The 21,686-nt window shown below is 38.7% G+C and overlaps 1 long non-coding RNA gene across 1 annotated transcript; it reads left to right on the top strand.

The window, feature by feature from the left end:
• Positions 1–279: 279 nt before the first annotated feature.
• On the top strand, positions 280–8,641 carry LOC120408129. Its single transcript, XR_005600436.1, has 3 exons — positions 280–443; positions 6,870–7,043; positions 8,341–8,641. It is a non-coding gene; the product is annotated as an uncharacterized LOC120408129 (long non-coding RNA).
• The last annotated feature ends 13,045 nt before the right edge of the window (positions 8,642–21,686 follow it).

Below are 21,686 nucleotides of genomic sequence, written 5' to 3'. Positions count from 1 at the left end.
AAGCTGGCTGGCACAACTTCTAAATGCATGACAGCTGGTAAGCCACTATTCTGGGTTTTCCTGCCCACCTGCCTCCACTTGCTGCTGATGCTTTCACATTCACCTGCCTTCCTTTCCAAAACTGTTCCCCAGAATTGATGCAAATGCAATTCAGGCCTTTTGGGCTTATTGATTAATAGGCAGGCAGGTAAGCAGCATGGAGAAAAAAAGAGTAGAGATGGGTGAGTCTCAAAATGTTTAAAGGATGAAATGTACCTATAGAAGTTCAGATTATTAGCTGTACCTTATTCAAACCTCATGAGTCTACAAAATTCGGCTGGAAATGTTATCATATGTTAGCATTTCTGTTTCTGGTGCCTGATGAAAGCTGGAGGTGCAGAGAGATGCAAAAATGAAAACCAATGGGAAGAAAAGATACCTAGCCTCTTTTATGTCTCTAAAAGGTTTGTTCTGAGCCTCATTTGCTATTATTACTTTTGATCTTATTGGTCTGTTGACTTATTTGTTTCAAATAATATTTGTATGAATTAAGACAGACTTTCTGCTTGCGGATTGATGCTAATTTTCTTAGAGCATATTTTGTAATATGTAAGTATTTGCTGAATAATTTGGTCCAATAACTATCAGACTATTGGTTGTTGCAGAATAAAGTCTAGATCAGTGATATATATACTTGGTGCTTTAAAAGGACCAGTTTCACAAAGCTGAAAACAATTATGTGCCAGATCATCTGGAAAGAAGAATTTTAATCAGATAAACTTGAATAATAATTGGGAATTGTTTGAGTGCTTTACTAGATACTCCAAAAGCCACGATCCCCAATTGAGGAAGAAGATCATACTAGTTGAAAAGCAGCCTGGTTTATAGGGGAAGTTAAAGCAAAATAATATATAACAAATGAAAGCAAGGGTAAGTTGATAGTAATGAATATAAATCAGAAGCTAGGCATTGTATAAAATTGGTAAGGGAAGTAAAGGGACACAAGGAGAAATCTATGGCCAGCAGAAATAAGGACAATAAGAAGGCATTTTTAAAGTATATTAGGAACAAAAGGCATCCTAACAATGGTATTCATTCATTACCAGATTTTATTGGGAGAATTTACTGGTGATAATGCGGAAAAGGCCAAAGTGTTCCATACATATTTCTGTCCTATATCTGGGGAAAAAACAGATGTACAGAGGTAGTCATATATAACACTCTTCCATTCCACTAGTACCTCAGGAAGATGTTAAATAGCAGCTACTGAAGTTAGACATTTTAAAATCAGCAAGTCCAGACAACTTGCATCCGAAAGTTTTAAAAGTACGGGTTGATGTGCTCACTGTAACTTTAATTTGATATTCAATAAGTCTTGGAACACTGACTGGGGAAGTTCCAGAAAACTGAAAGAAAGTTAATGCTGTGCCGATATTTAAAAAGGATTAAAAGGATGGCATAGATAATTATAGGCCTGTCAGTCTGATATTGATCCCTGTCAAAGTAAAGGAGCAGCTGATATGGGACTCAATTAATAAAGATTTAAAAAAGGGTAATATAATTAATGCCAATCAACAAAGGTTTATAGAAAATAGATCCTGTCAAACTATCATATCATCTTTTTTTGATGAGATTACAAGTTTAATTGATAAATGTAATACTGTTGATTGTAATAGACTTAGACTTTTGTAACTTGACTTACATTTGACTTGGTACTAGATGAAATTTGTATTAAAAACTTGAAACATATAAAATTAACCTTGCACACATTAAATGGATAGAAAGCTGGTTTACTGATAGATCTTAAAATGTAATTTTAAATGGGGAATCCTCATTGAACAAGTGTGTTTCTAGTTGGGTCCCTCAGGGATCGGCTATTAACATTTTTATTAATTACCTGGAAGAAAACATAAAAACATCAATGATAAAGCCTACATATGACACAGATTAGAGAAGTTATAAATAATAAACAGGACAGGTCACTGATATAGAGCAATCTGCATCTCTTGGTAAGATAGGCTCAAGCAACACCATGTGCTAAATTTAAAAGTGCATATCTAGGAACAAAGAAGCAGTGATTCTGAAAAAGATTTAGGGGTCATGGTAGATAATCAGCTGAACATGAGCTCCCAGGGTACACTGTGGCCAAAAGGTCTAATGCAATCCTGGGATGCATAAACAGGAGACTCTCAAATAGGAGTAGAGAGGTTATTTTATTTCTGTATTTGTCACTAGTGTGACTGCTGCTGGCATATTGCGTCCACTTCTGATGTCCACAATTCAAGAAGGATGTTGATAACTTGGATATGATTCAAAGAAGAGCCACTAGAATGACCATAAGATTATTAAACATGTTGTATAGTGATAGACTGTAATCAAATCATCCATTAAAGATTTTGTTAAGCTTAATAGATTTGGCTCCTTGAGTCTATCTACATGTGGAACTAGCATTTAATCATGGGCTCTTCAATTCAGCAGAGAAATATATAACATGATCCAATGGCTGGAAGTTGAAGCTAGACAATTTCAGACTGGAAATAAGGCATAATTTTTTAACAGAGAGTAACTAACCATTGGAACAACTAATCCAGCGTCATGGTGGAGTCTCCATGATAACCAATTTTTAAATCAAAATCGCACATTTTTCTGAAACGTGATCTAGAAATTATTTTAGGGAAGTTCTATGGCCAATACTACATGGAAGGTCATATTAGATGATCATAGATTCCAAGGTACCACTGTGAATTATGAACTGTCCACTTTGCCCATTTGATATTTGTTCATTGTGTGGTTGGTCACTTAGGTCACATGGGATTGTTTCTGCTGTCTGAATGGGTAACAGTATCTGTAAATGGAAAAATAACAAATAGCATAAAAGAAAATTTTGGTCACGCTTTTTATTAAAGGCACGTTTATAAAAAGCTTACAGTGGATTCATTATTAACAGATCTTATGATCATGTTACAGACCTAAGTAGACTGTTAGACCTGCACATCAGTAGAAAGTGTTATAGGTGGTTATAAGCCATAGTTATAAACAACCAATTGACATGTCAGAATCCAACAATATGTAACAATTGATTAACCATTTGTTAAAACATTATCATTTAATGAACTTTTATGATCTATTTATAAATCTACTTAAATATAAAATGTGACCCAATTGTATTACTATTTATCATTTATGCTAAAATTTGTGAGAACTTCAGAATTGTCCAGTATTGTTACAAATACCTGTCAGTTATCTGAATTCTCATGAATTATGAAAAATAATAAATGCCAAAAATAGCAAATTGACCTTGGGACATGGACAGTTAAATAAATGTGCAAAATAGTTTCTTTACTGTTCAACCAGCTCTAGTTACTTTATTTGAACTGCTTCAGCCATCCTCATATATAATTTTAGGTCAATTGTCCCAGAGATAATTTTCCCTACTTTCTCTTAGGAAGGTATGGTAAAATGTAAAAAAGCATACCCTGTTAAAAAGTGGAAAGGAAGTGCTTGTCTAAATAATCTTTACTGTGTCACTTGCAAAGCGGTTGTTTTATCTGCGTCGGTTTATACATGGATTCAAATGTTGAACATTTCCACATTCCAATTTTAAATAGGAATCTGTCTGTGTAGCCTAATGCAAAAAGTACTTGTTTGCCAGATCATGATTCTATAGAATTATATGTATCCACATCCTTGAGATCCTTCACAGCACTGAAACCAAAAATTTAATATTTTATATAAACAATGCAGTACCTCATGCTTGATCTCTATTATGCCCGTTGTCTTCATGAGTGCAGAGAAGAGGGATGACTCATGAACAGCAGTGGCTGTTGCACCCCTCCTGAGTTATCCATCTCTCTTTGCTTATGAAGACAAATGTTATAACAGAGATCAGCCATCATATATAATGTACAATATATATATTTTCCTTTCCCCATGCTGCTTTGCAGGACTTGAGATGACAGGCATGGAAAATTAAAACACTTGGAAAGTGGGGGAATAAAGGGTTCTGAATAGAGTGAAACTTTTGATGACTTGAAGTTATTAGTGAAATAATAAATTCATTTTAAACAAGAGAAAATATCACATGGAGATATCTCTTCACACACATTGGACCAAAATAATTCACTTCAGTGGAGTCACAGCAGGGAAGAATTTGGCGCAGGGTATGATAAATCCTTGTTGTATGTGAAGATATTTGTGTGAAATTGTTTAAACTAGGAATGGGCCAGTGGCAGCAGAGAGAGAATTGTTCAGTATGATCATGCACTGGCTGTAGTTGCTTGAGCAAGGTAATGAAGTTGTACATTTTGAGCAAGGTAGTGAGTTTTTCAAATGTAGACCCCAGTCCTACAAAGCATTTGGTCTTGGGACTAATCTTATTTAACATTTGTATTACTGACCTTCGTGCAAAAAGTGGGAGTGTGCTAATAAAATTTGCAGATGACACAAAGTTGGGAGGTATTGGCAATATGGAAGAGGACCAGGATATCAGACAAGATGATCTGAATTAATCCAGTGAGGGAGGAAAGGCCACATGGACACCACTTCTTTGTCCAGTGGCAGCAGTGAGGCCTCTCTTCCTCTTGGGAGTAGCAGAGGTGGCAGCAGATGTTTCCTCTCCTCTCTCTTGCCCAAAGAGATAGAATGGTAATATGGGGGCTCTTCTGTTCTTGCTTCAGCTTTTAGGGTAAGTGTCCTCAGGTCTGTGGAAAGGCTGGGCCTGTTGCATTCTTCTCCTCCTGTCACACACAGTTCTCTGCTGGGGTGGTGGATCTCCTAAACCAATTGTTCTTGGTATTGACAGCCCATTGAGATTTACCCATCTGACAGTTGTTTCATGCTGTCTGCAGAGCTAAACAGGCATCACTGCATCAGTATCACTTGGTTCATGTTTCAAGCTTTTCTTCAGAACCAAGGGGCTAAAACATCTTACACATGCAAACTTTTTTTTTTAAATTGTTACAGAATCTGGGACCCTGGCCCTGGGGCTTTTAGTGCCTGTGCCTTAATCCATCCTGTCAATTTGTTGCCTGATCTATTGGTTCGATATTATCTAGAGTTCCCAATTTAGTATGACATGTTTTGGCAGGATTCAATTGCCTCTAGATTGGCCACAGTATAACAGTGTGAGAGTGAGGACCCCAGTGGGTATGTGGGGAGACATGTGGACTTACAAATTCAGAAGATCTTTCCTAATAGTTTTATTAGTACAATCAGCAATCTCACAAACACTGTAACATAGCAATAATATAGGGCGTCCAGCCCTCGCATACTCATATCATCCTTTGCAGGAAGCCCCATAGTAGGTGAGATGACTCACTAGTAGTTTATGGTCTGGAAGGTTCCAGAACATCTCCCTGGGATACGCTGGCTGAGTATCTTTGTTAATGCTTTACACTAAAGCCCCCTATACCTTGACATATGCAATAGGGATTTCATCCCTTTTTCCTTTCCTTTCCCTACTAATGTTGGGGTGCTCGTCTCTCATAGACTATCAAGCCATTTACCTCAAGCTTATTAACATATATGTCAATTAGTTCCCATGGCAGTATTGTAGTTGAACATCTGCTGATGCGCCTAACCTAAAATATCCAAAGCTGGTACCAAGCTAGTGTTCAGTGCTTACGTGTTAGCTGTTGAGCAACATTTACTTCACATAGCACTCTATCTTGTGACATCTTGTAATGTAGGATCACTTACCGGTTAGTTGCTTATATCAAGTCATTAGGCCTTAAGCCTCAGGTAGTTTGATTAAGCTGTTGTCTTACAGGTTGAGGCCTGTAGGTTTTTGTGTTACTGCCTTACTCCATACTTGTACCTTATCTAGCATATGTCTATATATTTATAGCAAAATAGCAGGCTACAGCCTGTGACTGTGAGAGAGAACTTACAGGCAAATTCTTTTCCTGGGGATTGTTGTGGAGACAGGAAGAGAAGAGATCCCTCCCCACTTTCTCAGGCAATAAGGGTCATTCCAGGTGTAGCTTCAGGCTGGAATAATCTTAGTTGTTCTAGTGCACCTGCACTCCTGTGTGCAATCGCTGATGGACCTGCACTGAAGATGATCCATTACATGCAGTTGAATGAGGCTGCACTCATACTAGGGTTTCTCCCAGAATACTACAGCTCCCACTCCTGGCACAGTGAAGCTGGGATCCCATGCCCTGCAGAGAATGGGCTATGCTTCTTCTCTAAGTGAATATGTATTTCAAATGTATTTGCACTAGTTAATATTTCAGGCAATTTTTGTATCAAATATTTGTCTCTGTTTTAATTTGAATGGAAACATAATAAAATAAAAATAAAATAGTCCATTGAACTGTTTTCTTCCATGCAGCCAATTGGTGCAGTTGTGAGAAGGAACCACTAACCAACTACTCTACTACAGCTGTTTTATTAAAAAAAGAAATTCCAGGTTAATACCAGCTATTGACCCTTTGGTCAACACTTTTATAGGCAAAAAGAGACATTTCCCAATGATCTTATTGATTTCCATGTACAATTCCCCTTCACTGAAACCTATCCCAAGTCCCACCCTGTGTAAAAGTAATCATTTCCTTTATGAATCAGTCAGACAGTCCATATGATTGGCTACTCTTTGGGGGTGGGGAGAAGGAGATAACATAGTCAAAAGGAAATCTGACCTCATAAGAACGTTTTATATTTGCAGGGCTTTAGGGCATTGCATTCCCTGAAATCCAAAACCAAAAGGAAACTCCACAAAAGCAATAGCAGTGGCCACGCTGCAAGTTTACTATAACATCATCCTGATTTTGTTGCAGAGTGAACATGTTATATTTGTGCGTGGAGCTTGACATCAGTCAATTTTTACTGAGCTTTTCCCAGACAAATTCTATGCTCCGAATGGCTAGACTTCTCTGGTTGTTTTGCAGGCTGGACTGCAGTTGTTATGCTGTGTACATGAAGATGTATTTGTTCAAGAGGTCCAGTCATCGTGCTAAATAGAATCGCTCACTTTGGTTGGCAAATATTGACTCAAGCTGTTACGTTTTTATGTATTTCAGCGACTCACAATGTTTGAGAGCTCAGCAAGCAAACAAGAGCAGGTACAGGAAGTTATTGTGATGTTTTGGACTGATGTTTGTTTTTCTGCTGCTGATGTATGTTCTCCATTGTATGTGACTTGTTACTAATGACCTTGTTATATAGTGTGCTGCAGTTGATAAGGCCAAAGGCTTTAATAGAATACAAATACATTTTACATTTCCACTTGAAGAGTTTATTTTAATTGTGTTTTGAAATATACTGTACCCTAAAGGCTCTCTTCCCTGTAATGTACTTCCATGAAATAAAATCCTGCAAAGAATGGAATGTGTAATGGGGTGGGATGTAATGGACAGTTTTTGTATTCAATATGAGCAGTAGCTCTTAGTATCCATTCAACATATATCTAAACAGTCCTGAGATATGGAAGAAAATTAAATAATGGCTGGAAATAATTGCTTCTCTGAAATGTCTGGCTTACTCATATCTCTTGGGGGGTGAGGTGGAGGGAAATGATAAATATGTATTTCATGGCCTGCTAAAGTTTCTGACCTTTTTACTGTCACTCTTTCCAAACCCCTCTCTACTGTTTCAGTACAACTTCAGAATCATAAAGGTAAAATATCTATGTTGTATATCTATATTGAGTACTCCCTTTCTTGTAGATTTCTGACTCTCGGAATATTAAGAAAGTGTATTATAGACAAGGTCTTTAGTGCTTTGTGACGATGCTCTAAGTTTAGATCAGGCCTCAAAACTAATGAAAGAGCCACCCATTGTTCAGTACTCTAAGAGAAGGAATATAACTAAAGTGGTGGGGCTTGGAAAAATAATAAGGGAAAGGCAAAATTAGAAATGGGTTTTATAATTTAGAAGTTTAGGATGTTTAACTTAAGTCATGTCACTATCTGAATTCTCCATTCATTCTTTGAAAATAAACAAGTAGCCTGATAGGCAGCTGTTTGTGTGTACGTTCTTTTTTAAAAAAATCATCTTTCTGTAGAGCCAACCATAAATCTCTCTAGGATGAACACTCCCAGAGTGGTTATAGCATGGTTGACAGTAAAGACCCTGCCCCAGTGGCTGGTGTGTAATCATCAAAACAAGTACTTTCATGTTGTCAGGATCATCTCTTTGTGACCTTTTTTTCATTTTTTAAATATGGCTAATTGTATTTATTTGCAAGAAATTATTCTCTTATGCCAATGCTCTCCTGGTTGTACGTTAGTGTCCTCAAGACAAGTTATTGTATCAAGTATGATTTTTCTGCAACTAACCTTCTGGCTAAAATAAACTAAAGATATATATTAGAGGTTACATTATTGTTTTTAACTTTTTATTTTTCCTATCTTTGCATAGTGTCACAAATGTGGTCCTTTAAGGGTGTCTAGTCTTGGATTTGCCATCCACATGATGCAGAGCATGACTGTAGTGAGGAGGCACAAGTATTCATGGACATTCCAGGGTTCTTGAGAAGGAGTTTCTCACATACATACAAAAAAACAGCCTGCAGAGAAAACACCACTACACAGTCTATGAAGAGTAAGAAGAGATATTTTAGATGTCCTAAAATCTTGCCTCTAGCAAGATCTCTCCAGAACAATGGTGTGTTCATGGAGAAGATGTATTATGAAGAAATCCTCCTCTTTCCTTATAAGGGCCCTCCTAACTCTTATGGTACAGATCAGTCTGGAATATACACTAAAACAAAGGAAAATTGAACAAATTGGGAGTTGGTTTACTGAGAACCCGAGTCTAGGAACTGAAGCTTGTTCTTCCCTAACCAATATGGTAGGCTCTTTATACATCCAAGGAAAGGATGCAAGTAGAAACATTTAGTGTTGTACTAAGTGCCTAATAGGAACATAGAGTCTCATGAGTAGTATTTATGTCTATTGGTGTGTTTTGTCTTAATGCTTAATGGTGGCAAGATTCTCTTGATTTCCCAACCTGCTAACAGGTGTTGAGACACTGCAGGGAGATGGTTAATTACTGCTGAATCACTGGAGCAGATGTGGCTGGTTAAACCCTCCCTGGATACAAAGAAGATGGGAGTAGACCTCTGGGCAATGGAAAAATAGTCTGGGACAGATGCATACTGGGGGAAAGAATCCAGGCACAACTAAACCTGAGGATAATGCTTTGGTTGAAGTTCCTATAAAGTTAGTTTGTAACTACCTTTTATTTGTGCATTTCTAAAAGGGAAAATTTAGCTGAGCCAGAAGTTATGGGTTTAATGCAAAGACTGATTGATGAAATTCTATCATCTGTATAAGCAGGAGGTCAGACTAAATGATCATAGTGGTCCCTTATGCCTTTCAAATCTATTAATCTAATGAAGCCAGACCGAGGAGGGTAACTCTGTAGTGAGTGTGTGTAGCTTTTGTTTGGAATTTCCCTAGCTTCCAATTTTTCAATTAAGAACCATTTAAGAACACCCTTTTACTGCCAGGACAGTGTCAGAGAGTTAAAGATAACATATAGCTTTCATATAAAGTAAATGCTTTTGGTTTTCTTATGTGTCCGTGCAATATTTTGTAATTATCCTCTCTCATTCTGATAGAAATCAAGTAGCCATACAGCAAAATTTTAACATTCACATCTATATTGATTTCACCTGTGAAACTGTAGGAGCACAGTTAGAGGTTATTTACTGACTTCTGTGCAAGTCTTCAGGAGCATGGCATACGAATGTTTGTCCTGTGACTACAGGGGCTTATCTAGCTAAATCTCTGTTTACTAGAATGATCACTAGAGTACAAAATTGCCTGAAGTTCAGTAACAGGGGTCAGGTCACCCGATTTGGCGCTTCCTCCAGTGGAACACACTGGCCATTAAAAACAAACCTTGATATTTTCCAGAGCATTATCTCTTTTGGGGTTCCCTGCCCACTTCTTTCAGAAAGTGAGGTGACTTGGCCCCTTTTATGGGCTCTAGTGAAGAGTTGCTCATGTGCACATGGCAGAAAATTGAAGGTTTTCTGGAGTAGGACAGCTGAAAATAAAATAACTTTGTACTTATTAAAGAGAAATTTGTACCAAAAAAGAGCTATACAAAGAGAAGAAACTCCTTTGTTTTTTATCTAAAACAGCCATAAATGTGCTATGTAGTTATAGACAAAAGATAGCCTATCACACATGAGAGAAGACTACATAGGATGTCTTATTTGCTGTTTACTTCTTTAAATTAAGCTCGGCCTCTCTTAAACTCAGGCAGTTACATTACAGTACATGTGTGTGTCCAGAAAAAGTCCACCCAGCCATGAGATCAGCAGGAGGCAAAGCAATGCATTCCAACACCACACTAGATTTTTGTCTATAAGAAGATTAAAGTTTGCATTGTGTCTTGAAATATGTCAGTTATGAGCTCTTTTGATTGATTACACAAAAGGAATGGACAAGCATGACTCAGAAGAGATAAGTGGCAATTATGAACTGCAGCTTTAATTTAGTAAAATGTAGCAAGCTTTGAAACTGCACTGAAATTCCAAGGATGGTGTAATATGATTTTTCTAGAAAAATATATTACAATCTACTAATTCAATATTGGATAGAAAGGTCATTGATGCATCTGGAAGCTGTTCTCAATGCACAAGTCCAGTGCCACTCCTGTAATATAGAAACCTTTTATTGAGTTAAACAATTCCTTACCTATTTCAGTTTTCTATTTTCATGCAAATATTGCTGGTTATTTGGCTGAAATCCTAAATGTCTTTTTAATCTATGTTTCTAGACCTGCTTATAATTGCCCCAGGACTAACATTTTAAATGTGTTTATCCTCCTTTCCCTGTTTCAAAGAACAATTTAAAGAAAATACTATTAATTTTATTTATTTAATGTATATTAAATAAAAACGTGCAGAAGAGGCAATGGTCCCAATGTTGTCAATTCTTGTGATATTTAGTTTTATTTCATAGAACTTCAACTCCAGAAATCATGTGATTAATTGCACAAGACTCTCAGCTTTCTTTTCTTTTTCTTTTTTTTTTTTTAAAGTAAGTTTCTAGTTCTTATGGTTACAAGGAAAAGTTTGAAACTTGACCCCTAATATCTCAAAAACCAAAGGGCAAATGAAAACAATTTAACTAGTTATTTTTTAAAATCTCATGAATGGGAAGGTGGGGAGGGAGGCTAATTCATTAATTAGCTAATTCTACCCCATCCCCCACCAGGGCACCTTATTGGGCTTGAAGGCTATTGCTAGTTGGGAGTACGTATTGCACCTTTTAAAAAAAAATGTGTTAAATTCTGTTGCTGGGTGAGTTTCCCCATGTTGTTCTGCCACAAGGCATTCCGCCTACCTCTGCACTATGCAGGCAGAATGCCTCAGGCCACTTCAGCTTCACCGCTTCAGCTCTGCAATGCCTTAGTGAAACTTTTGTGCTTAAAGGCACAATTTAGCGCTTAACCTGTATTCATTCGGATTCTTTAAAAATGCCTTTTCTATACCATTTTACATGTGGAATTTTAGAGGGGTGTCTGTGCGAGAGAGAGAGAATTACTGCTTTTCACAACAAAATAGGCTTTTTTAGCAGCATAGCCTATTAAAGCTCCACAGGCTTCTTCAATTTGGCACCTGACACAGGGTTTAATCCAGGAGCCAAAAATGTTAGGAAGAAGTGAAACATTGATTAATGGTATGGAACCCTCATTCAGCTCAAGAAGCACCCCTCCTTTCTTTTCACTGCATGAAATCAGGTAAGATTTCATTAAGAAAGGGGTAATTTGGACTTTTCCTAGTAGGATGCAGAGCCAAGATGGCTAGTAATGTGTGACTGTGAAGAAAATTACTGGATTAGATTAACTGGACCAAAAAACAAAAATTGCAGGTATTAAAACCTCCATTTTGGTTTTTTTTTTCTGTATCAGGGTGAGAAGGGTACAGGAAAACTAGTTAATATGACCTGTGTAACATCTTACAGCTTGCACATCAGTTTGTACAGTGATCCTGTCGGCCTTCACAACCAAAACTGGACTTGACTAGTTTAATATTTTTAGGGGGGTGAAGGACCTCCAGTGAACAGCTAACTTACAGGAAGTGGTGTTAGTAATTAGTAGATATCACTCTTCTCCTGGAATCAGGATATAATGTGCCAGGCATAGCAGCCTTGTCCTGCTAGAGATTCATCCTTCAGATAAAAAAGATACCTGAATATGATTTTGGTTTATTGTGGGGCTTTCAGCAGGATAGGGAGGTACTCTGGCCATGTTCTGTTTGGGTAATTAATTTCTGTGTACTTGTATTTCTAATTCCCTTTATTTTTAATGAATATTCTTATTTTCCTCAAGTCTTAAACGGCTTAGTTTTACTATGCATGGTTAACAGCTACTGTGTTCCATTCCCGAGGTGTCTGCAATTTTGGGGCGGATGAAATTATCCCTATATACCCATTACCTAGCTCCAGATAATGTTTGTAAAGCACTTTGAAATCTTCAGTTGAAAGGTACTATAATATTTTATTTATTAATTAGTAAAATTACAGTGGCATTCAGATGTTCCACTCACATTGGTGCCTAATTGGGCTAAGTGCTGAAAAAACATATAGTAACAGACATTCCCTGAGGAGAAGAGTTTGCATGCTGAACTTTGTATAATTACAGATACTTCAATCACATCTGACTTCTGGTGGATCGGAATTATATTTGTTATAAAACTCTAGTGTATTTAATACTTGGTCTAAACACCTGTCTACATTAGAAAATTGGTGTAGTTGTCAAAAATGTTCTGTCATTAATGAGCAACCTTGAACTGGAGCTGAAAACTGTTAATCTTCTGGTATAGCTGGGACAATCTGTTTTTGACACCTTTACAGAAAGATTGTTGCAATTACATTTAGTTTAAATTCAGTGCTAATTTAGACTTGATTGCTGATGCTAGGCCTGAGTGAATACCCTGGGAGACAAGAAAATTTCCCATCTCAAGAGACAAAAAGAAATCAGGTGGGATCAACAGGGCATGCAGCGATATAAAATGACTTACTGGTGGGTCTGTGGTCTCTGTCCATAGATATGCTACAAATGGCAGCTGGGGATCCTCAAACTGTAGGGGTGCCAGCAATTCATAGTGGCCCACTGTCATCATGTCTCTGGACACCTAAGGGAACTGCATAAGCCAGACAGAATTGCATGGAACAATGTGCACCGGTGTGTTTGTGAAGAAATGGTGTTCAGTTTTATTTTGTGAGTTAGCATGCCTTTCTGACTCCTATAATAAGTCAAAGATATTATTAGGAAAGTAGGAAATATCTATGCCAGGATCTTTTGAGAGTATAGTGTAAGAATCCTAGCTTCTATATCTGTAAAACCAGTGGGCAGAAATTCATGGTGCCTGATGGGATTATGAGACACAAAGAAGTGCTTGTCATCAGTTGTGGGTTCAAAAGATACGACTAATTTAGCTGTGCACTGATCCATGGAGTATGCAAGCTCTAAAGACTATACAACACTTTGTTTCTGTTCTTGTATTTTACCCATTCTGGCCTTTATGTTGTAGGTTTGCGGGGGCAGGGTTTGTTCTCTTTTGTGTTTATCAGGGCCAGCTCCAGGCACCAGCTAAGGAAGCAGGTGCTTGGGGTGGCCAATACAAAGGGGCGGCACTCCTTCCGCTATTGGGGAGGCACATCTGGGTGTTCTGTGGGAATTCACCGGCAGGTCCCTCAGTCCCCCTCTTCCTCTTTGAGCTGCCACCGAAGTGCCGCCAAAGAGGAGAGGGAGTGAAGGACCCACCGCCAAACTGCCACCGAAAAATGGAGTGGCATGATTGAGCTGCCGCCGGCTGAAGTGCCGCCAATCGGCTTTTTTTTTTTCCGCTGCTTGGGGTGGCAGAAAACCTGGAGCAGCCCTGGTGTTTGTTATTCTTTGTTTTGTAAAGCATGCTGTATAGTCATGGCACAACATACATAAGCCTTGAAACAGTTTTGCAATATGTTCTAGTCTCTTAACTTTTTCTGTCTGGGTTATGACTTCATTCATTGGTTTTGTGACCTGAAGAAGAGCTCTGTGTAGCTTGAAAACTTGTCTCTTCCACCAACAGAAGCTGGACCAGTAGAAGATACTACCTCACCTGCCTTGTCTCAGTAATTTATATAGTTAGGGTACTATCATGGCGGAGACAATTAGACCTTCTCTGCCCCCTGCTGGAGGCATCAGCAGCCTGACACTTCCAAACCAAGGAAAATCTACACAAATCAGGTGACCAATAAGACAGTCTTCCAGAGGCCTAGAAAGGGCCAGGAGGAAATATATTGACCAATCAGGAACCAGTGGGCCAGTTAAGCAAGTTGCCTGCTTTTGATTGGGGTGGGACTGGGAGAGACTGGAATAGAGGAGTGCTTCAGGGCTCGCCCACGTCAAGGCCTTGCCCTGTGTGCTTGCATCTGAAGGGTAAAGGCACAGACAGCTAAATCCTGAGTTGCAATTTTACTGCTTGATCAGAAACAGACTCCAAATTTACAGCATAGGCTATCCTGTCCCAAGCAGGCAGCCAACCCTGGCAGACTAAAGCAGGGAGTGGCTGCAATATCACGTGGGCCCTGAAGGGGGAACTGCAGAGCAACTCCTGCCTCCCACAAATGCGGCAATGCAAAGTGAAGCACTAGGGATTAAGCACTCACCAGCTTCCCCCACTTTTTTCATAATGTCAATTCAGGTTTCTTTTCTTGCTCCTTTTTCTCTTCAAAATAGTCTGACCTGTTAAATGTCTGGAATCACTTGTGGCTTTCAGACAACTCTTCAAAGAAATCTCATTATGGTTCCATGCAATGGGCAAGTTACCTTTCTTTTTTTCCCACCCACATTGTCTGCTGTGGATGAGCACATCAGCTCTGCATCCAACCCTAACAGCCACCACACACTGCTTTTTAGAGCGCTTGGCATGGTTCCTGATGAATCACTTGGCCAGCCATGAATAGCAGATACATGATCTTCCATGGGCTTATCATCTTTTATGGTGAATTACTACACACAGTGTAAACCTCATCCAGAGCATAGATAGTTCTCAGCATTAAGGAGTATAGAACCAGTCAAGTCCGGACAGATGAAGGCTTTGAAGATAATGTGAACTGTTTTCTTGTTGATGAAATAATCGAATACTTTTGTTATGCTTTTTCTATAAAATACTTTCCAGACATAAATCAATGTGGCAGCACCCAAGCCCTAAAGAAATGAGGAACACTAAGTATAGTTTTCAGCACTTCATAACTACTCATTACGTTTATTTCCCAGTTTTCTTTGTTATTCGTTTCCTGTTGCTACTCAGAGCCAACACATTTTTGGCTTTTAAACTGAAGTGTGAGGCACTGCCAATCAGCAGGAAATATAATACAGATAAGATTCATATAAAATCTTTTGAACTGGTAAAATCTCTGGATGGGAAATGGATGTTAAATTGTTTACATTTGGCATGAGAAGAAAAAGTTCCATTTTTACATTCAAAGCGTTTCCACCTTTGTAAATGAAAACAAATCACATGGGTCATATAGTGTTCCACTTCTGTAAAATCCATCATGAGACTGATAAAAGCTTTCGTAAATCAACAACTTTATCTGTAGCTTGTTTGAAAGTCTCATTCTGCAACTTAAAATGATATGGCCCTTTGCCCTGTGTTCCTTGGAAAAGTAGTGTATCAACAACATGCTCATGACACAGTAAAAAGACCAGAACTTTAAATACTGTAGAAGTGTTTTGTTCTAGTCTAGGAGCTATATATAGCATTTTTCCATCCCCATATAAATTTACTATGCTAGAGTTATATTGTTAATTGACTAAGAACATTTATACAGAACCTACCTCTGATATTTGCTTCACTTTTACTTTGCTTAGTTTGCGAACAATAACATTTTCCAAAGTTAGCCCCAGGCATCCGTAACATCACCAAGTTACAAAATGATGATGTGTAAATCCTTGCCAGTTGTTTAAACATTAGGGTTACTGCAGTTGGCAATGAGTGAAAACCTTGGCAAAGAGATGCATTTTACATCACTTCCTGAATGTGGCCAGGCCATAGCTTGACTACCAAAAGCAAGGCTCAGAATACCCTCACTAGCTCTGGGAAACATCACTTTTGGGGCAGTTAGCTAAGTGTTGCAGATGAGTGGGTCTGAGAGGGAGAAGCGATCTCTGTAGCTTCAGGCTCTTATACAGAATTACTTTACTTTTCAAGGCTGGCAAAAAAGCAGCATTGGCTGAAAAGGAAGTTGAAGACTAGTTTTCCAACAGGAAAGAACTGCAGCAGCTGAAGAAAGCCTCTGGGATCTCCATGAAAGAACTGTGGGAGCTGAAGATTAAACTTGGGAGGAGCATTGCACTGCAGGGATGGAGGGAACGCCATGCCCAGATCAGGGTTGGACTGACACCCAGAAAGCCAGTCTAATTTAGTGAGACTGGGCCAGATGCTGAAAGGCAGACTCTGCTTGGATATCTTCTGTGGTAGTTTCAAGGTCAGATCAATCTGCATTGAGGGAGTCAGATAGGGATTAAGGTGGCTAGTGCCAGAGAACAGCTTGTTCTCTTATCTTGCTGAGATCGCTGTGTGTAGGTTAGTCAAAGAGGAAACAGTTCTTTATTGTCACTGTACCTGAAACAAAAGTCGTATAATATGAGAAGATTAAAATATGTCAAGCTCTTCTGGCTGTACCTCTCCACAGATATCTGTAAACCAAGTAACAACCAGGGCTGTGTAAAATCTATCGTGTGTGTGAGTGACTGAACATTCAAACCTGTATCCCACTCCCATCAGGAATGTTACACTGACTGGGTTTTGTATTCCTGGGTCAGTGAAAAAAGTGGATGATATAAGTGCACTTGTAAAATTGCCCAGTTTATTGTACTAAAGTGGAGAACGTAACAGCACATCAGGAAAAAAAATCAATATCTCATTCATTAATATGGAGGATTTTCATTGGGTGTTAGGCATTGCGGTAATAGTGGTTATGTAGCTAAAATATTATAGCAACTCAATGGCATTAATGGTATTTGGCACCGAGATTGGTAAAGGTGACCCTATAGCATATGCTTTCCTGATGAGATGACTGCCTCTGCAAAGACAGAGAAACGCTCTAAAACCAGGCTTCTAATAATTAGCCATTTGAAATTTTTAAATAAATTGTTCACACTGAAAAAACTTCCTTTGGATTTCAGCTTGCATACATGTAAAACAGGTTGTGCAGTGCACTCAGCTGAGCAGTAAAGTAACTGACCTTTTTTTCTCTGCACTTGTGCCAAATCTTCTGAATGTTCAACATTAGCACTATGAAAATAACTTATTTCCACAATTTCAGAGGGACTGACTCCTCTACTTGAGAGATGCAGTAGCTTATGTTTCTCAGAAAGAATTGGTAGGAGAACTCTCATTTGTTAGCCTGGATCATGAGGGATTAGCATATGCCATGTATGTTGGTTCACACAAGTGGACTTGTGTTTTATTTTTTCCCTTGACACTTTATTCAGCACTGAAAAAATCAGATTCTCTGAAGGATGAAATGGATGTTTGCTGAGGATGGAAGAAAGAGGAGATGTTAAGCATCATGCTGTGCAAAAGAAGAAAGGGGCACTTGGAAGCACAACATTGGAGTTTCTTCAGGATTTTGGATCATGTAATTCAGGCTTATAAAGGGTTTTTATGTAATCATTGTAAATGAGCCCATTCAAGTGTATTAACGGGGCCTGTTCCTAAGAAAAAGGTGGCTGCAAAATTCAGAGTTCTAAACTGGAAAGTTTTCAATTCAAAAATAGCCATTTAGCTGAATTTTGTAAAAATGAGTGTTGAAATTGCATATAATGAAATGGTTACGTTTTAATGTGAAATTCACACATTGCTATTAACTAGCAGCCAGATTCTGACCTGACATGAACCAACACTGAGTTGAAATAGATTTAGTGCTAATAAGGGCAAAATTTGACTTAGTTTTTGAACGTACATGAATATGTCTGGGTGATTCTGATATTTATTATCCATCCTGCTCTGCAGTTGACAAATTCATTTCCACCCTTTTAGCTGGGTATAGGGAACGTGAGCTGCCTTTTGAGCCTCCATTCTAGTAATTCTCTATAATCCTAACAAGAAAAGTCAGAGGTAGAAAGACATTTGTTGCCTGCTATTTGAAATCCCCCAAGTCATTGTTAGTATCTGCAACCATTAGATATAGTTCAAAGATGCATGCAAATCTGTTCTTTAATTCTAATTTTCTCTTTCATCATCATGAAAGACAATGTACTAAAGATGCAGCTAGCACCAGTTATGTCTTTCTTTCATAAGTTTGTGGAGAACTGCAGTTTGGACTGCAGACTTCTAAGACTAAGAACTAAGACTTCTAAGGAGGTCAAGAAAGTTTGTTTCAGACAGCGACCACTGGCCATCTGCATTTTGCTTGCAGGGTGGAGGCTTCTGATTGTGCCTTTATTGCATGGTTGGCAGAAGTCAGGACTAGGCCTCACCACTGTTAGGGTGAGCAGCAAGAATATAATGGGCTATCTTGTGGCATGAAGAGTGGTTGTGGTTGCTAGATGCCAATTTGCAGGTCCACTCAGACATGGCAGGTGGCTTGGGATTCGGAGTATACTTCCAAGGACAGTGGTGTGTGCTCAGGGCTGGAGGAATGGAACATGAAGGGCATTACCAGAGGCGTCACATTTCTGGAATTTTTCTGTGTTCTAATGGCTGACACTATTTGGGGTACAAGGTGCTACAATAAGCAGGTTTGCTTCTGGAGTGACAGCACAGTAGTGGTGCAGATTGTAAGTTATTCATACTGCAGAGCCTTCAGGTGGATCAATATCAGGAACCAATATCACAAACCAAAAAAAGGATCCAACATTGATGCTTCAAGCCATGTGATCAACATCCAAGGTTTCACACTTGGGCTGATGGAAAATTCTTTTGCACCACAGGTGTTCTGAACTAACACAGCAGGTATTCAGATTTCGTGGATTTCAATATGTGTCAGGACCTACCCCACATATGGCCTATCCCAAAATCACACATGCTTCAGTTTGTAGTCTAGTTAGTGCACCTTGGGGCTGGTGTACTTGACAATTGCAGGTCAATTAGCAGGCAATTCGTGCAGTGCATAGGCAGTAAGATTCCCCAATCCTTGTACCAGATTGTTGTTGGCCATGTTTAAAGGGCCCCAGGGTAGATTCCAGGAAACCAGTTGTGACAGAATGAACCCCTGTATTCACTATTGGAATAATCTTTGTACAAAGTATGCCTTGCAAGGTATCATTTTAAAACTCATAATTTGCTGGTCATTATTCAGCCTCTGTATTTAACCATTTACTCTGATATGTGTGTTTCCTTGATTCCATGGCTGCATCAGTAAACATCAAACCATGCTGAATAGTGATGGGCTTAAGTGCTGGATCCTGGCCTTAAAAGAGTGGTTTTTGGATTGTAGACCAGGGACAATCACTTGTGCAGAGAGCCCTTCCTGGTGGTCTGCAGAATGTAATATTTGAGAATCAAGCAAGAATGGGAGATAGGAGCCAAGGAAAGTCCATGAGAAGATTTTTCTTTTATGAAGCAGTTAAAAGAATTAATCCTCTTCTCTAGTACTTTTCCTCATCCAATCAATTTCAGGGCATCTTAATAACAGTTGTCAGTTAATTAACTTATACATTTTTGTTTATAAACTGGTGTGTGTGTTTCTGTTTATATCTATGTTCATTCTATACAAAGTATATAAGTGTGTGTGTGCAGGGAATATTTGGCATACTTATGATCTAGTTACTGTACCTCAATGACCTTGCTTTGAATATGCCATGAATGGGTTCCAATCCCAGGTTAATTTAAATAATACCATCGTTTTGGAAAAGGAATTGAGTTCCATGAGATTTTCTTTATCAGTGTTTCCCATCTGGCTTGCTGTTACAAGCATTTAATCCTGTGTTTGCTGCCAATGTTTCCCAGAAAGCATGATAATTGCTTGGAATTTGTATGAACAGTTCCAGTCTGGTGCACAATTAGGGATGCACTATAAAATTTTCATTGCTCGATTTAGTTGAAATTGTAAGATGGATGGGGAACAATAATGACCATAGTTGTAGCCTATAAAAATGACTACTAGAAATTTGTGAGAGAAAGAGAACTTAATGTTAGCTATTTGTTTTTACTCCAAAATACCCCCATAGTAATAGGTTTTTTTAAACTGTGGTTGGCATTTTTTGACTTTCATGCCCCTTTTTCCTCCTCTGGAGTTTGTACATCTGAATCTGGATGTTTGTGTGTGTGTCTATCCACTGGAGGAAAGGGAATGGTGTTTTGAGCCTATGAAAACATGGAATATCTCTTTTCCCCCTTTCAAAAAAAATGGTTCATGGTCTCATTCTGTTGACCCATGCACCAGTGGCCCAGGGAGGCATATGTCCATTAATGATTGGCATCTGGCATCAATATCCTATTAAGACTGGCAGATTAATCAATGGGAAATCGCTTGCACATGAGTGGCAGATCTGTCTTTCTAATGAACCACATGTGTTTCTTGCATCAGAGAGGACTGGTACTCCTTCTTCTCTTATTTGCTTGTTTGACCTCTATGGTTGAACAAAATTGAATGGGATTAACACACATTTGCCACTAAAGTGAAAAGGAATTGTAATAGTAAATACTATACAACTTGGAGAATCTACAGCTTTCTAATGAACTTACTTGTTTTTAATTTATAGGCAAAATTACTACCTTGCTGGAGGACTTGAGTATGCACAGAGCTTTAATGGATGAGCAAAAGTGTATTGAAAATTTCACCTGCCTTTTGGAAGGAGTAGTGTGTGCTTCCCCTAGCAGCTGCTGACATGTGAATAGGGATGCTGAAGTATGGAAGGGGTTCCAGACATGGCATTTAGTGTGTGGAGTGCTGTGTGTCACCCTAGATAACCGCATAGTCTAACAATTAAGAGAGCTATATGCTGGTATTGTGTTTGACTCGTGTATGGGGGTGCATGTGGCTTGAGATGGGGAAGGCTCCCTGTACCCATTCCCTCACAAAACCCAGTCCAGTACAGCCATGCAGGAGCAGCCCAAATTGGTCCTGTATATCTGAAACCACTCTGGCATCTGCAAGTGCGAACAGAACTTCAGGGCCAGAAAGTAGATGCAAACATGTGATCAATACAGACAAATGAAAGTAAGTCAGCCTGCTGATGCAGCCACAGTCGTGATAAGACTTGGGATTCCTGCTGCAGCCTGTGCCAGTGTTAAGCCTTTTATGCTTCTTTCTCTGTAATGTGGAAGAGTGAGGTCTCTTTTCATGTAGTTACATGCAAGATACGGATTTGGTGCTCATTATGTAAATAATTTACCCATTAAACTATAGTAATAAAGATCTGTCTTTTGGGCGGTAAGGGGTGTATATTTTACATTTCTTCTGAGTGCTGAATGAGTGTACAATATGCTCCTAAGGAAGTTATTAAACCTAAGTAATTGAATAAAGCTGGTGCTCTTTTACAGTCAACAAAAGTTAATGTTTGTTACCTAATGCATATTTCCATTTACAACATTATCTCCTAACATGAATAAATGCTATCAAAGGATCCTTCCTTATTCAAATAATTTTGAAAATATCTATCCATTAAGTATAACCTTTCCCTTGAAAGAATAATAAATAAATCAATTCTTTGTCTGGACACCTGCACATTCACTTTCTTTGAAGAATGGGTTTGTGCTGATGATTTTCAACTGGGCTAAGTAGCGGGGAGAGGTTGAGACTTGGGAA

This window comes from Mauremys reevesii, linkage group 6, assembly GCF_016161935.1.
Source record: "Mauremys reevesii isolate NIE-2019 linkage group 6, ASM1616193v1, whole genome shotgun sequence".
Lineage (NCBI taxonomy): Eukaryota > Metazoa > Chordata > Testudines > Geoemydidae > Mauremys > Mauremys reevesii.
Note: the sequence above shows the minus strand (reverse complement) of the source record. Positions and strands in the feature narration are given on the sequence as shown.